We start from the raw sequence: 13,429 nt of genomic DNA on the forward strand, positions 1-13,429 counted from the left end.
ATATATATATATATTTTTTTTTTTTTTCTGGCAGCTCATTCATTATAAAGTTTTAATGAATTTTAAATATTTTATGAAAAGAGCATGTGGTTAAAAACCATCTCGGTTTGTTTTTACACTGGGAAGTGTTGGGTTGTGCTTTTCTTTGCAGAGAGAGGGTGGATTGAAAGCAAGCGGAGGAGAAAGGCACGTCCCCGGCTGCTTAACCTTGCAGGTCACCTGGAACGGGAGGAGATGGCCAAAAATGCAACCTGAAAGTGTTTAGCTGCTGCTGTTTATAATGAGGAAATATCTGTCTACATCATCGCTTTGTAACGTTTCGAAAGTATGACTTAAAAAGGAGAAAAAGCCGGGGGGGGGGAGATGGAGAGGGAACTGCGCCGCCGTATTTTCCAGAATGAGAAACACAGGCTACTTGTTCAGTCAACTCAGTTTAGGTCAAGTGTAGTTATGAAAACCAGATGATTGCTGGTGATCAAGCTGTACTTTGACAAATATCCCATTGTTTGAGCGTTCAGTGATTTCTTCGGAGCGTTACCTGGTGCGGGGCTTGGCTATTGCCTTCCTCCAGCTCGGAGCTGGCGTGGGGCTGGGTGCTCCAGACCCAAGGGCTTGGCTTTGGAGGAGGAGGGTTGCACAGAAAGAAATGAATGAAGCTTCCACTCTTGCTAGTAAAATATGAGCTCGCTTGGGGCTCTCAGAAACGCTTGAAAGGATGCTTCTTATGTGCACGTTGTACCCTATGCTGCAGAGTAAAGGTTTTTTTGGGAGATGTTGATATTTGAGAAAAGCTCCTTAATATTAGTGGATCTTAGTCCTGTGTTGCTTTGAATTAGATATTCTTTTATAGAATTTGAATTATAGAATCATTAAGGTTGGAAAAGACCTCAAGGATCATCAAGTCCAACCGTCAACCCAACTTTTCCCCTAGAAAATATTCACCAACAATTATAGCTGTGGGGTAAGGAACCTACTATTTGCGTTTCAGAGACAGGGCTGGTTGAAGGCGAGATAAATGTGTCCCCCCGTGCGAGGCTGACCCGGGGAAAGGCTGAGCCCTGCTCTGACACCTGCTGGGTCTTGTGCTCTTCTGCTTCGGAGGTGAGTGATGGTGCTTCAGTGGAATTGCTCTGCAAGGTGACCGTCCTTAATCTGAAGTGTCAAGAATTCTCATATTTTTAGTGTATTTTCAAATTTCTGAGGTTGAGAAGCAACATGGACAGACGTATGTTACGTGACTCTGGTTTTATAAGCGACGCGAAGGCTGAAAAGTGCCAAGAGAATGTTTAATCATCTTTCTTCTGAAATCGGTGTCCCTTTGGTTATTGGCTTATGGGATGTGAGGGGCTAATTCTGGGTAACTTCAACTTGGACAAACTTTTATTTCTGTGCTTTGTGGCACGTTGTACCACCTCAAAGATTCAGTCTTACCAAAAATACCCCAGAAACTCATTGTCCTTGCCTCAAGTTTGTTTATGACCCAGCATGGACCAGCTTGTGTCCATGGGGATACTGGGGAGAAGACTGGGTTGGTCAGGTGTGAGCAGGTGGGTCAGGACATACGTACGGATGGATGGGAAATCTAAAAGCAGAAATGAGTTTGATATGGAAAAGCGTTTTCGTGGTAGAAGGTCTCTTGCGTGTCTGTCCTTGGAGCAGCTACAGGAAATATTCCATTAGACGCCAGGAAGACCAAAGGGCTGGGTTTGTGTCTGGTCCTGGTCATTGGCATAACTTCTAGAAACGTACACTGTTACTTGATGTATTTTGTCATCTGAAAACAAAATCAAAGCTATTAAAAATATGGAAAAGCGGCTTGTGTTTGACTTGTTATCGGTGTCGCTGGTCTTCGGGGTATGAACATGCGTTGGATCTTCTGTTGGGCGGCTACCACTCAGAGATAAACTTCTGACTGTTAATCACGGGGGAAGATTAGACTTTCCAACAAATCTTAATTTGTGCATGTTACTTTCTACTCCTTTTGGAGCAGCATTAACTCCGAGGAACTGTGAAAGCTTGAGCTGTCATCTCAGAAAAGTTTAATGTCCTTCTCGCCTTTTACAACTCAGTGCACTCGGCGCTTCACTTCATTTGTCAGGCACAGCAACTCCAGATTTGGAGTACTTATTTTTTAAAAAAAAAAAAAGTAAAATTTTTTTTAAGATCAGAAAAGGCTCCCAAGGGAAATATTTTTGAAGTACTTGAGTCTTTCTTTACGTTCCTTCTGGATGAACATCTCTTTTTAATATTGAGAATTGGGTTCATAGATACAAAAATACTGTTTTAAAAGGTTGGCCATGTGTTCGGTGTTTATACAAGCAAAACAACTCTCTTTAACTAGGCTGATGTGATGTTAAATTGCATGTCGGAGTGGGGCAGCAGTCTTTGGCTTGGTCTAGTTTAAGGAAAAGCCGTGGTACCCACTCCTGGCTAAGCAGAATAACAAAACGAACGATCCTTGGGTAGCAGAGACTTGAAAACCTTGCACTCCCTAGCTCTTGTTAAACGAACCCAGTGAAGTGGAAAGACTCCACAACTCGTGAAAGTTGTAAAGTAGGTATGTAGTTTATTCAGCGCTGAGACGCATGGGGGATAGCTCCACCAAAGACATGCGCGCCTTTTCGCAAAACCTGTCCCTCTATTTATTCCCCAAAATGTTGCGTATGCATTAAGTTTCGTAATCCATCCGCTCATATTAATTACCCAGCCCCGCCCAGCCCCGCTTCGTATTCTAATGAGCTAAAGAGTCCTTCTGCGCCTGCGCAGTGCTCCCTGGTGGTCGTCCGGTGGTCCACAGGATGAAGTAAATGAGTCTTCATCGGAGCTGAACTTCTCACCTCCTGGTCGCTTGGTCTCAGCCCAAAGAGCCAGGCTGGTTCCCATCTTGTTTAGAGGCTCCCTGTCTCCGTGGCCTTGCAGGCGGTGTGTGCTCTCCTCTCGGGTGGGTCAGCAGTTCCTCCCCCATTATCACAGCTTTGATCCTCTCATCCTGTCTGCGCAAGCACGGCAAACGTTCATCATATACTGTCCGAACAGCTATTCTCAATTAGTTATTCTTTCGATCCCTTTTAACTTTAAACTCCCCTGTCTCACCAGCAGCTCTAAACCGATGACTGAGCAGTAGCAAGTACACTAAATTTTTCTACAGCTATTAAATGGAAAAGAAAACACATTTCTGGTTAACATTTAAACCTATTAAAACGTATTTGAAGTGGAACTTGCATCTTGGGTTACTTGGAAGATTTACTGTGGCTACTTCTCTGTTGCATTAGGAGAACTCGCTTCACCCTGAAAATCCCAACGTTTCGCTAAAATCCCCATATTTAGCTTGTGCAGCTCTGTACCTGCTTGCAGACGCTTCCCTCGCAGCTGAGATGCCTGCGCCGTGCAGGAGCTCACCCTGGGTGGTGGGTGACCTGATGGAGCAAACAGTAAATAAGAATTAATGTAGTCAACTGATAAGCACATTTTAGGAATTTAGATGAAAGGGATATTGGATCCAGGTGGACTCTGGTCATCAGAGTCTTCCTGTTGCAGCATGCTTCTTGCACCAGAAAGGGTGAGGAGCATTTCCAGTTGACCCATCAGCAGCGTGTTGGTGTGCCAAAGAGTTTTTGCATTTCCATGGAGAGCTTGTGTCCTAATTCTTGCCCAACAAACTGCTTTGTCTCAGGAAACTGAAGAGTCAAGAATTTTTGAAATCTCAAGTTTCTAATTTGAAACTTTGGTCAAGCCTGGGAAGAGAGGCTGTAGGAGAAGTGAAGTGGGTTGTGAAGGCAGGTTCTCAACACAAGCATGCTTGAATCCAGGTGTTGCTGCTTGTGATTTTGCTTTCAAATTTATTTGCAAGAAAGAATCCATCTGGTTTGTACAGAGATATTTGTTCTTTCTGTCTTCTTTGTTGGCCTTACGGCAGGGTTTGAGCGTGGAGCTTCAGTTCTTCATCCTTCTCTGCTGGCGTTTGGGAAGGGATGAGGTTTTAGGTGGGTGTAATTCCTTCCAGAACTGCATCTTGAAGGCTAGCAGAGCCCTGCAAAAGCTGTGCTGGCTGTAGAAATAATCTCAGTCGGTGAGAGAGGGAGATCTGTTGCGTAGATAGAGCCAAGTTGTTGATGCTGCTTTGTCATGACGTTTTAGGAGATGTTTTCTGCGTGCTCCATCCAGCCTGTTGAGTGTTTTGAAGATACGTGCACCTGAGCCCCAATTTTCTGTGGTTAGCCACAGCACGGGAGAGGCTGTGGCCATGCTGATCACCCATGCTGCCATCGTGACCCTTAATTTGGGGCTTGGTTGCAGGTTTTTGGTGGCTTTTAGCTCCCCTGAGCCATGCAGCACAGGTCACTTCTTCCAGCTTTGTCATGCAAGCTGGATTTTTCTGAGAGAATATGAAATTAAAAGCATTGTTTGCCCTGGTTTTTAAAGACTTATAGTCTGTTCTGATCTCGAATGTGTGTTTTCTCTGAAACTTTGCCACAAGTTCTTATGGACGCTAGAAGTTTACATGGACACGTCAAGCCATTGGACAAATTTATAGGAAAAAAAAAATCCATTAAGGGATGCTAAATAAAAAGACTCGACTCGTGGCTGAGGACATCCCTGTGCTGGAAGTTGCTGGAGGCTGAGAAACTAGATTAGAAAAAGCTGGATTGTGTGTTTGCCCTGTTCTTATGTTATTTTTCGGTAACGCCAGGTCTGGCGTTGGAGGCAGGGTGCTGTGTGTCTTAGGAAAGCTGGTTGCTCCTGCTGGTTAAATTAGGGTTTTAGTTATTTATCTCTAAGACCCGCCTGAGCCAGGTGCAGGCATGGGATGTCTCCTGACACGAAGACCTCGTGGCTCCTATCTTGACAAGGGTTTGAGAGAAATTACATTTTTGGATCTTTTTATTATAAGCATGAGATTACAATACTTGTAGCTGCTTTGCAGAACAGAGGCTGGGAATTTCTGATTTAAAACCTGAGAATTTCTGATTTTTCTTGGTTCTTTCAGTGCAGGTAAACACGAATGAGGTGAAAGAACTTGTGGCATTTGTAAAAATATTTCTATCCTGGACTGAGCAGTCGAAGGACACTGTATTCTCATTCCCATGCTTTTCCCCTGCAATTACAAGGATTATAAATACCTGCTTATTTATTTTCAATGAAAGCTTAGACAGCTACGCGGCACTCTTGATTCCAGTTTCGGAGGTTGAGGTGAAACTTTGAGCTCCTGGCTGGGATCTTGAAAGCTGAACTAGCACCAGCAAGGGCTTGTCTGTGATTTTGAGAGGAGAAGGAGAGATGCGAGCTACACGACTCTTTCACCAAACTGAAGAGGCAATTCTGTGCTGGCAATTTGAGTTTTTCGGGGCTTTCTTTTTTTTCCTTTAAGTCTTCAATTCTTTGATTTTCCATCACGTTGCCAGTGGTGGTTTTCTGTCACTTCATTGATGGGAAGATGGGAACCTCTGATCATGGCCAAAGCAAAGAATTATTTGGCTTTCTACTTCTGGTCCCCACCTTTCTCTAATGGCTTTTGTGTTGATCCCTTGGAGAGGAAGGGGAAAATTCTGGGTTTTTTCTTTCCGCCAACAGCACCAGCTATCTGCAGGAGCCTGAGCTGGGGAGCTGGTGAGCGCCAGGATCATAGAATCAGGGAATGGTTGGGGTTGGAAGGGACCTTCGAGATCACCCAGTCCCACCCCCTGCCATGGGCAGGGACACCTCCCACTAGCCCAGGTTGCCCAAAGCCTCATCCAGCCTGGCCATGAACCCCTCCAGGGATGGGGCATCCACAGCTTCTCTGCGCAACCTGGTTTGCTCCATTCTGGATCACCCAAACCATTAAAATTTTCACATTTCTCACCAAATGGTGGTTTCCTCCTATTGGGAAAATTTGAGCCTCTATAAAAGGGACTGATGTGGGAATAAGTTGGTGTCTGGTCCAGACAGAACGAGGTGATGCCCATCTCCAGGCTCCTCACCCATCGGATCCAGCCCGGCGCGTTGCATCCCTGCGAGCTGCCGGGCTCTTTTGGGATGGAAACTCCTCCTTTCGCTAACGTGGCCCCAGTGTTTGTCATCCCAGGTCAGAGGTTGCGCAAAGCAGTAGTCAATTAAAGCTTTATTAGATGTAGTTAGTAATGCTCTGAAAGGAGCCAGCCAAGCTAAGGCCACTAATAAAGGCCCTTTGTTAACGTATTTAATAAATTAATACTCTGCTGTGGCGGGCGAGGGCGGGAGGCGATTACAAAAGCCAGGCTCGTTAATCAGCATGTTTACCCTCTTCAAACACCCCGGCCGTGCGCCTCCCTAATCTTTCCCCACCAGATTTGTTGGGAGCTGCGTGGCCAGCTGCCGGGACGGGGACGGGAAGCGCCTCGGCGGGTCACGCCTGGGCCACGGCGCCGAGGACAGACGTGCCAAGACAAACACGGCTTCCAAGGGCCACGGCGCTAATCACCGCAGCCCTTCGTTGAGCGAGGACCGTCCTGAGCGCAGGTACCCATCGTGGGCGTGGGGTGATGCTCAAGCAATGGGGTTCCTCCAAACCCTGAGCTTTATCTCATCCCTACCCTGCTCCTTTGCAAATTTTCTTATTTTTTTAACAACCCCCCCAGCACGCCGTGTTGGATGTGCTGCCGGGCTCGAACATTAGAGGGCATCTCCTCCTCACTCTTCTTTTTTTTCTTTTTTTTTTTTTTTTGGGGTGTTTTGTTTTAGCGCAGCTTAATCTATAGGGCCGTCTTCAAAAAAAAAAAAAAAGCAAATAGAGCATTTGACCTGCTGTGCAAATTAGCCATATGGTGAAGTGTAATATCCCGCTGACCCTCATTACCGTGCAGTATGAAAAGCTCTCCCCTTTTCACATGTGAGCATATTAAAGTGGCCTTTTCAGCATTTTCTTCCATATAAAACTGTCTTCACTCCCGTGGCCAAGCAGTTAAAAGGGAACTCCAGCTGCAGCCAGGAGGGTGAAATTAAAGGCTTTACCCTCGTCTAAATGGAAAATAGATATTGCTTCCTATAGACAGGGCTGGGGAACAATGCTGCGCCGCCGGCTCCGGCAGTGGGACGGGGGGGTAATGGCCTTATTTTCTGCGAGGGAGGAGCCTGGCTCCTTTGAGAGAGGAGCTGTTGGGCGTCCACCTTGGAGGAAGGGGGAAAAGGGGGAAATCTTACCTATTTTCCTCTATGGTTAACTATTTCATGGCCAAGACGGTGGGAAGCAGTAAGAAGCTGTCTCAGGACCTGCTACAGGACCCCAAGTTTTCCCTAGCACAAGTGGTGGCTCTTGGGCTGCTTCCCATCAGACCTGAAGAAGATCCATTTGTGGCTTCACCCCATCGAGAGTTGGCTCTATACCCAGTTCTCTGGTGCACTGATGCCTGTATATTCCTTGTTTGCCTGTCTGGGGCTTGCTGGGAGCTCAGCTGAGCTCCTGATGCCCTGCCTGGATGGAGGTGGCCTAGGTGACACCACCAGTATATGCCAGCCAGCTCGGACTAGTTGGTGGAGCAGGAGAGAGGTGACTTTATCTGTTGAACCCAGACTTCAAGCTTTGCTGTCCTGTTGCTTTTGCTTTGTAATTTTTGTTGTTTCAAATTTTGCTTTAAATTAACTTACCAAACAAATGATCTGGGGGAAGGAAGGGAGTGCTAGAGCTCCTGCAGATTCTTCTGGTGGCTCTCGCTAGTGCATAGAATCAGGGAATGGTTGGGGTTGGAAGGGACCTTCAAGACCATCCAGTGCCACCCCCTACCATGGGCAGGGACACCTCCCACTAGCCCAGGTTGCTGGCTCTCAGAGTTCCTTTCAACTGACTAGCTCCTGACCTTGGTACTATGTGAACTCTGGAACGCTCCTTTCCTTTGGTATGGCATTCAGTCCTCCTCCTTGACCTTCTTCCACTTTTCTAGGTCTCAATTTATTTTATTTTTTTTAAGTTTTTGTGTACAAGTCCATTAAGTCAGGCAGTTCCCATCACCACGCCATTGTTGGACACAAGCCGTGAAGCATCTTAAACATGGAATTCACTTTGAAACTTGGAATTTACCAATAGAAAGAAGAAATGGGTGATGGTCTTCCATCTGTGGTATCAACTGGAGTCAGGGTTTGGTTAGCAGAGGTCAAATCCTGCCTGGGCTGGGCTGGTAGGAAGGAGATGGCTCCATGCATGTGCCCGTGGTCCATTTATTTTTAGGAAGAGATGCACAGTGTAGTGAGATGCTGGCCAGCAGAGCAGCACAGAAAATCAGTCTCACCGGGATGGTGGAGACATCCCTGGTCAGGACAAGGTGGGGCTGGGACCGTTCTGGGCTGGTGTGTGCTCGGTCAGCCGTGCAGGACATGTGGAGACGAGCGCGGCCGCTCGGGAGCGTGCACAGCTCTGCAAACCTCGCAGGGAGAGGCTCACCTCAAAAGCGGCGCTTGCCGTGCCGCCGCTCTCTCTTCCCCCCACGCGATTTTCTGGTTAGCTTTATCTTTTTGTTGTCGGTATCGTGGTGGTGTTTACAGTCAACAAGCAGTTCCACAGGGCTGAGCAAGAGCCTCCTTTTTGATCCTGATTCAGCAAAGCGCTTCCGTGCTCCGTGCTGAGCACCTGCACGCGTCCCCGTGTGCCTCCGTGATGCTCTTGGGGAAAATTTACATTTTTAAAGTAAAGCATCTGCTCAAGAGTTGGACGTCTTTGTGTTTCATTAGTGGCTACTGGTGTTCTCTTGTCTTGAAAGATCTTCAGGGCACGTAAAACTCATTTTCTAAGCTCATTTTCTTGCAACTTATTTCTAATTAAGATGTTAAACTTATTTTCTGAGCTAATTTTCTTGCAAGTTATTTTTAATTAAGTGTTCAAGCTCCTGGGAGTTTCTTTAAGTGCTAGATGATCATCTCTCCTTAAAACAAACTGCCCCTTTTAGGTAATTTTGGGATAAAAAGTGATTATTTTCAGGATTTTAAACCTTCTCTGCTGCTTTGGACAAGGTAGGTCCCACCCAAACGGCTGCTCTGAGCTGTCGAGCCATCGGGGCAGGGGTTGTACGTGTGGGTCTGGTTTGGGGTAAGCCCGTGAAAACTTTGGGGTTATAAGGGGGGAACAGAATTTGACTGAGCGGCTCTTCGGCGTTGATACGGTGCCAAGTGTTGTTTGGCACTTGTAGGCAAATTAAAATGAAACACTGTCTGGAGGGGCCGTTCCAGCCAGGTGAGGGGTGACACATCACAGGGCTCGAGCTCGGTGACATGGGGGAAAAGGAATATCCTGTTACTCGTGGAAATGAGATGGTGATTGGCTAAATGGTGAACATAACCCCTTCCCCCAAATTGGGACTTCTGGCCCCAGATCTGGCCCTTCCTTCTCACAGAACGTGACATGTGGGGAATGGCTGGTGATCAGGATGTTTGGAGCCCAGGCTGGGAAATAAGCCACGTGTAAAATACCTGGAGGCTTCGAAATCTCCGTAAAGCGTGTTTCTAACAGGGATAGGGTCGTCTGGGTGGGAAGGGACCTCAGGAGGTCTCATCCAACCTCCCGCTCAGAGCAAGTCAGCTGTGGGATCAGACCAGGTTTCTCAGGGCTTTATCCATTGAAAGCTTCCAAGGATGGAGACTGTAAAACACCTTTGGGGGATTCTTTCTGCTGCCTGACTGTTCTCATTGTGAAAAAGTTTTTCATTACAACCAGGCAGAATGTCTCTATTTCGTTATTACCCGTTGTCTCTCCTTCTGCCATGGCCTGGCTCTACCTCGTTGTAGGTATTAGGGTTAGATCCCCAGATGGTTTTTCTGCTTTTTGCTGCGAGGATGCACTGGTGGTTCATGTTCAGCTTGTTGTCTCCCAAAATGTGCAGTCTTTATCTGCGGAGGTGCTCCCAAAGCAGTGGTTCTCAGTCAGTGCTGTTGCAAGGGGTTCAGGGCTTCTTCCTCTTTGTACACGATATTTGGTGTTTGTCCTTATTAAATTTCGTCATGTTCATGTTGGCCCATTCCTTCAGCCTGCTGAGATCCCTCCAGGTGGTGGCCCTTCCTTTGAGTGTGTTAACTTTCCCCCCAATTTGATGTCATCGTCCACAAAGTGGATGAGACCATGCTGATTGCCTCCCCCAGGTCATTGATGAAGATGTTAAGCAAGGAAGGTCCCAGAACCCCTGCTGTCATCCTCCACTTGTTATGGACCTCCACGTAGAGCATGACCTGTTAACCCACGACCCTCTGACCCCAACCACCCACCCAGGTATGGATAGGTACCAACCAGGTACCCATCGAGCTGAGCACTCATCCACTTGGGTACGATGGTTTGGGCTTTGGGAGCTCCACAGTAAATTCTCCATGTGAAGAAGGATCCGTGTGAAGGCAGATGTTGATAGATAGGTGAATACTGATCTGCTTCGTGGGAAACAGTCATGCAAACCCTTGAGATGGGCTCTACAGGAGCAGAACTGTGCTTTTGTGAGATGCTCTGTAAGTCTCTTAAAGATGGGAGAATTCCTGAAATGTGGGCCTGAGAATTTTTGTAGACCAAAGTCAAAGGAGGATGAAGAGCCAGTGAAAACCAGAGATAAATCTAAGAGAAGCTCAGGTCGTGCAGTAGCTAGTGCTAATACGTTACTAAATCCGGATGGGCTGTGGGTTTGCAATTCTCACTAACAAGGAAGAAAGCCAAATTTGTTGCTGATGTGTTTGCTTATCCAGAGCTGCAGCGTTGCAAATGGTGTAGTCCATGGATGGGGTGCTACAAAAGCATTCTGCAATGGATTTGGAACTCGTACAAATGAAACGAGGTTGGTTCTGCTTGTTCTGCATGTGTGGTTAACTGGTGTCCACATTAAACCAAGCACATCTTGGGTTTATCAAGGGAAGAGTCTCTTCAACATATAGATTTGGTGTCCTGCCACACATCACCTTGCTTACTCTGTAATGACATTTTCTTGTAAGAGCTTAGAAGACCCCCTCATTTTTGGGGAATGGAGTAATGATGGTGCATGTGTGAAGGGTTTGAGATGGCTCAGCCAATAACGTCCCCATGGGAGTGACAGGTTATCGATGGGACTTGTATGCAGCTGGTAAATCATCATTACATGATGTACATGGGGTGGATTTCTGCTTCCAGATAAGCAGAAATATAGTGAGCCAAAATGTTGTCTTATAAGTTTTCTGGATCCAAAAAGTCCCATTTTACTGGGTGTTTTAATTATTTGCTATGGACAAAAGCAGAAAAAAAACTTACAGCGTGTTTTCCCCCATGTAATTCACAACTAGATTTGCTTTCAGCTCTGTGCTGCTCCTGAGTTATAAAACTTTTTTGGGTTTTTTCACCTGTTGTTTTTGCATTCTTGTGATTATATTCTTTTTTTCCCTTATGTGGCGCTCATCTGCGATCTTAATTATCTGCCTCTCATTGCCAACTCTGTGAACTCCGAAGCTAATTTGAGAAGGAAGGTTCTGCCCGGTAATTTTAAAAATACGAGGCATTATTGAGGGTTTTTCCTGGACCAGTGATCACAATAAATGTATAGTTTGGAAGTGTAGCTTTGGACTCTTCCTGCTGGCTTAAGGAGATTGAGAATTGTGTGAAACCTGTTCTGATTGGATCTGAACAGATGAATAAGAAAGGGTTCTCCTGCTCCTCTCCCAACCATGAGTACTTGATTTCCCCAAATTATGGGTTGTGCTTGCAGGAAACCCAGAAGGAACGAGGATGCAGCCTCTCTAACGATACATATTAGCAGCACCTTGCCTCTGCAGAAGGTCAGTGGGGAATTTTGAGGTCCATGAGAGATTGGGGCTTGGAGTTACTCCTTCAGTAGTGTTTCCTGAGTGGTCTTCGTTCTCAGACCTCCCATGTGCTGCTTGACATCCGCATGTGCACCATGAATTTTGCTGGAAAAGAAAACCGTTCCAGGTGCAGTGCATCTTTCCAAGGTAAAATAGCTGCTTGTAGGAGAAAGGAAAAGCAAGCAAGCTGGACTGTTTCCCACCGAGGGGACACGGAGAGCAGGAATAGGACGTGCACACACAGCTCTGCTCCGAGCTTACGTGCTCACATGCAGGTCAGCTCCAATCTGGTATTGGTATTGAAGCGTTGCTTGATGAAGGTGTTGTTCAGCTTGGGTGCCTTGAGATTTTGGAGAAAATCTTTTATTCAGCCTGTTTGCTGTCCAAGCAGGTGCTGGCAAACCTCCCTAGACCAAGAGGCTGAGCCTGAGTGATGCTCTCAAAGCCACTTCTCACGATACCTTGTGTACAACATTTAGGTCCCAAAATACTGTTCTTGAGAACTGGAGGTAAGGATGGGATGGGTTAAATGTGAAAAAGCATCAGGCGTGGGGCTGGGAGAGGAGCATGGGCTCAAAGTATAAATACTACATGGTGTTTCGGATGAGTAGTCTATAAAACACAGGGTCTTGTGGTCTGTTCTGGATACTTTTTTTGGTGTGGTTTCTTTCTGTTTGTTTGGGGTTTTGCTTTTTTGTTTTTTTACCCAGAGGAAAACAATATTAAAAGATAGAGTACAGAGAAGAGGAGTAGTGTTATCTGAAGAGCTGATAAGTTGAATAGTCTTAAATAGGTCAAATGTGGGAAACTTTTGGGTGGTCTGAGCTAAAACTGCCACCAAGGGGAGAATGAACTCCCTGTTTTAGGATAATAGAATATGCAAATGATTAAAAGATCTAGGGTGATGGTGGAGGAATAAACTTAAGAGAAAAGGATGAAATTGTGCACAGGAAAAAATGTGGATGGTGTCCGGAGAGATTTTTTTGGCAGGAGAAGTTTTTTATTGGAGTAGCCTTCCTAAGAGAGTCCCTAATTCTTGGGGCACTCAATAAAGACTCAAGAAAGAAGATACAGGGAACCATGCACTGGGAGGGGGGGAGATGGTTTTGGTCAAGCTGACAAGTCTCTGGGCCATGAATTTTAGGGAAACTGTTAAAATGTGAATACAGTCTAGATTTGGGGGTGGGGGTGGTTTCAAAGGTCTTTGCTGTTCCTTCTGCTACAGTCATTTGTTGGGCTGGAACAAGGAGGACCTGGCATCCAAAACCTTCTGAGCACCTTTTGAAGCTGAAGGGGCTTCCCTCCAAGGTTGAGAGGCAGGTTTATAGCAAATCCTTCGTGTGATATCTCCGACCCAGCTCAGATCACTGTTGCTTCTCTCGTCTGTGGAAAGCATTCTTACCTCTGAAAGTGCAGTCCGAAACAGTTTAGTTTTCAGAGAATATTATGAAGTTGGTCCTGATGCTTCATCTTCCTTAAAGCCATCACTAAAATAGGGATAGAAACCTGGCTTGTGGATTGTCCCCAGTGGAGAGGAAGCTGAATGATGGGGTTGGGGGTTTCGGCTCTTGGCCGAAGGAGGGGATTGTCCCCCTCTGCTCCGCTCTGGTGACACCCCCCCTGGGGTGCTGCCCCCAGCTCTGGGGTCCTCAGCACAGGACAGACACGGAGCTGCTGGAGC

Source organism: Pterocles gutturalis, unplaced genomic scaffold (genome assembly GCF_000699245.1).
Source record: "Pterocles gutturalis isolate BGI_N339 unplaced genomic scaffold, ASM69924v1 scaffold6000, whole genome shotgun sequence".
In the NCBI taxonomy this organism is placed as follows: Eukaryota; Metazoa; Chordata; class Aves; order Pterocliformes; family Pteroclidae; genus Pterocles; species Pterocles gutturalis.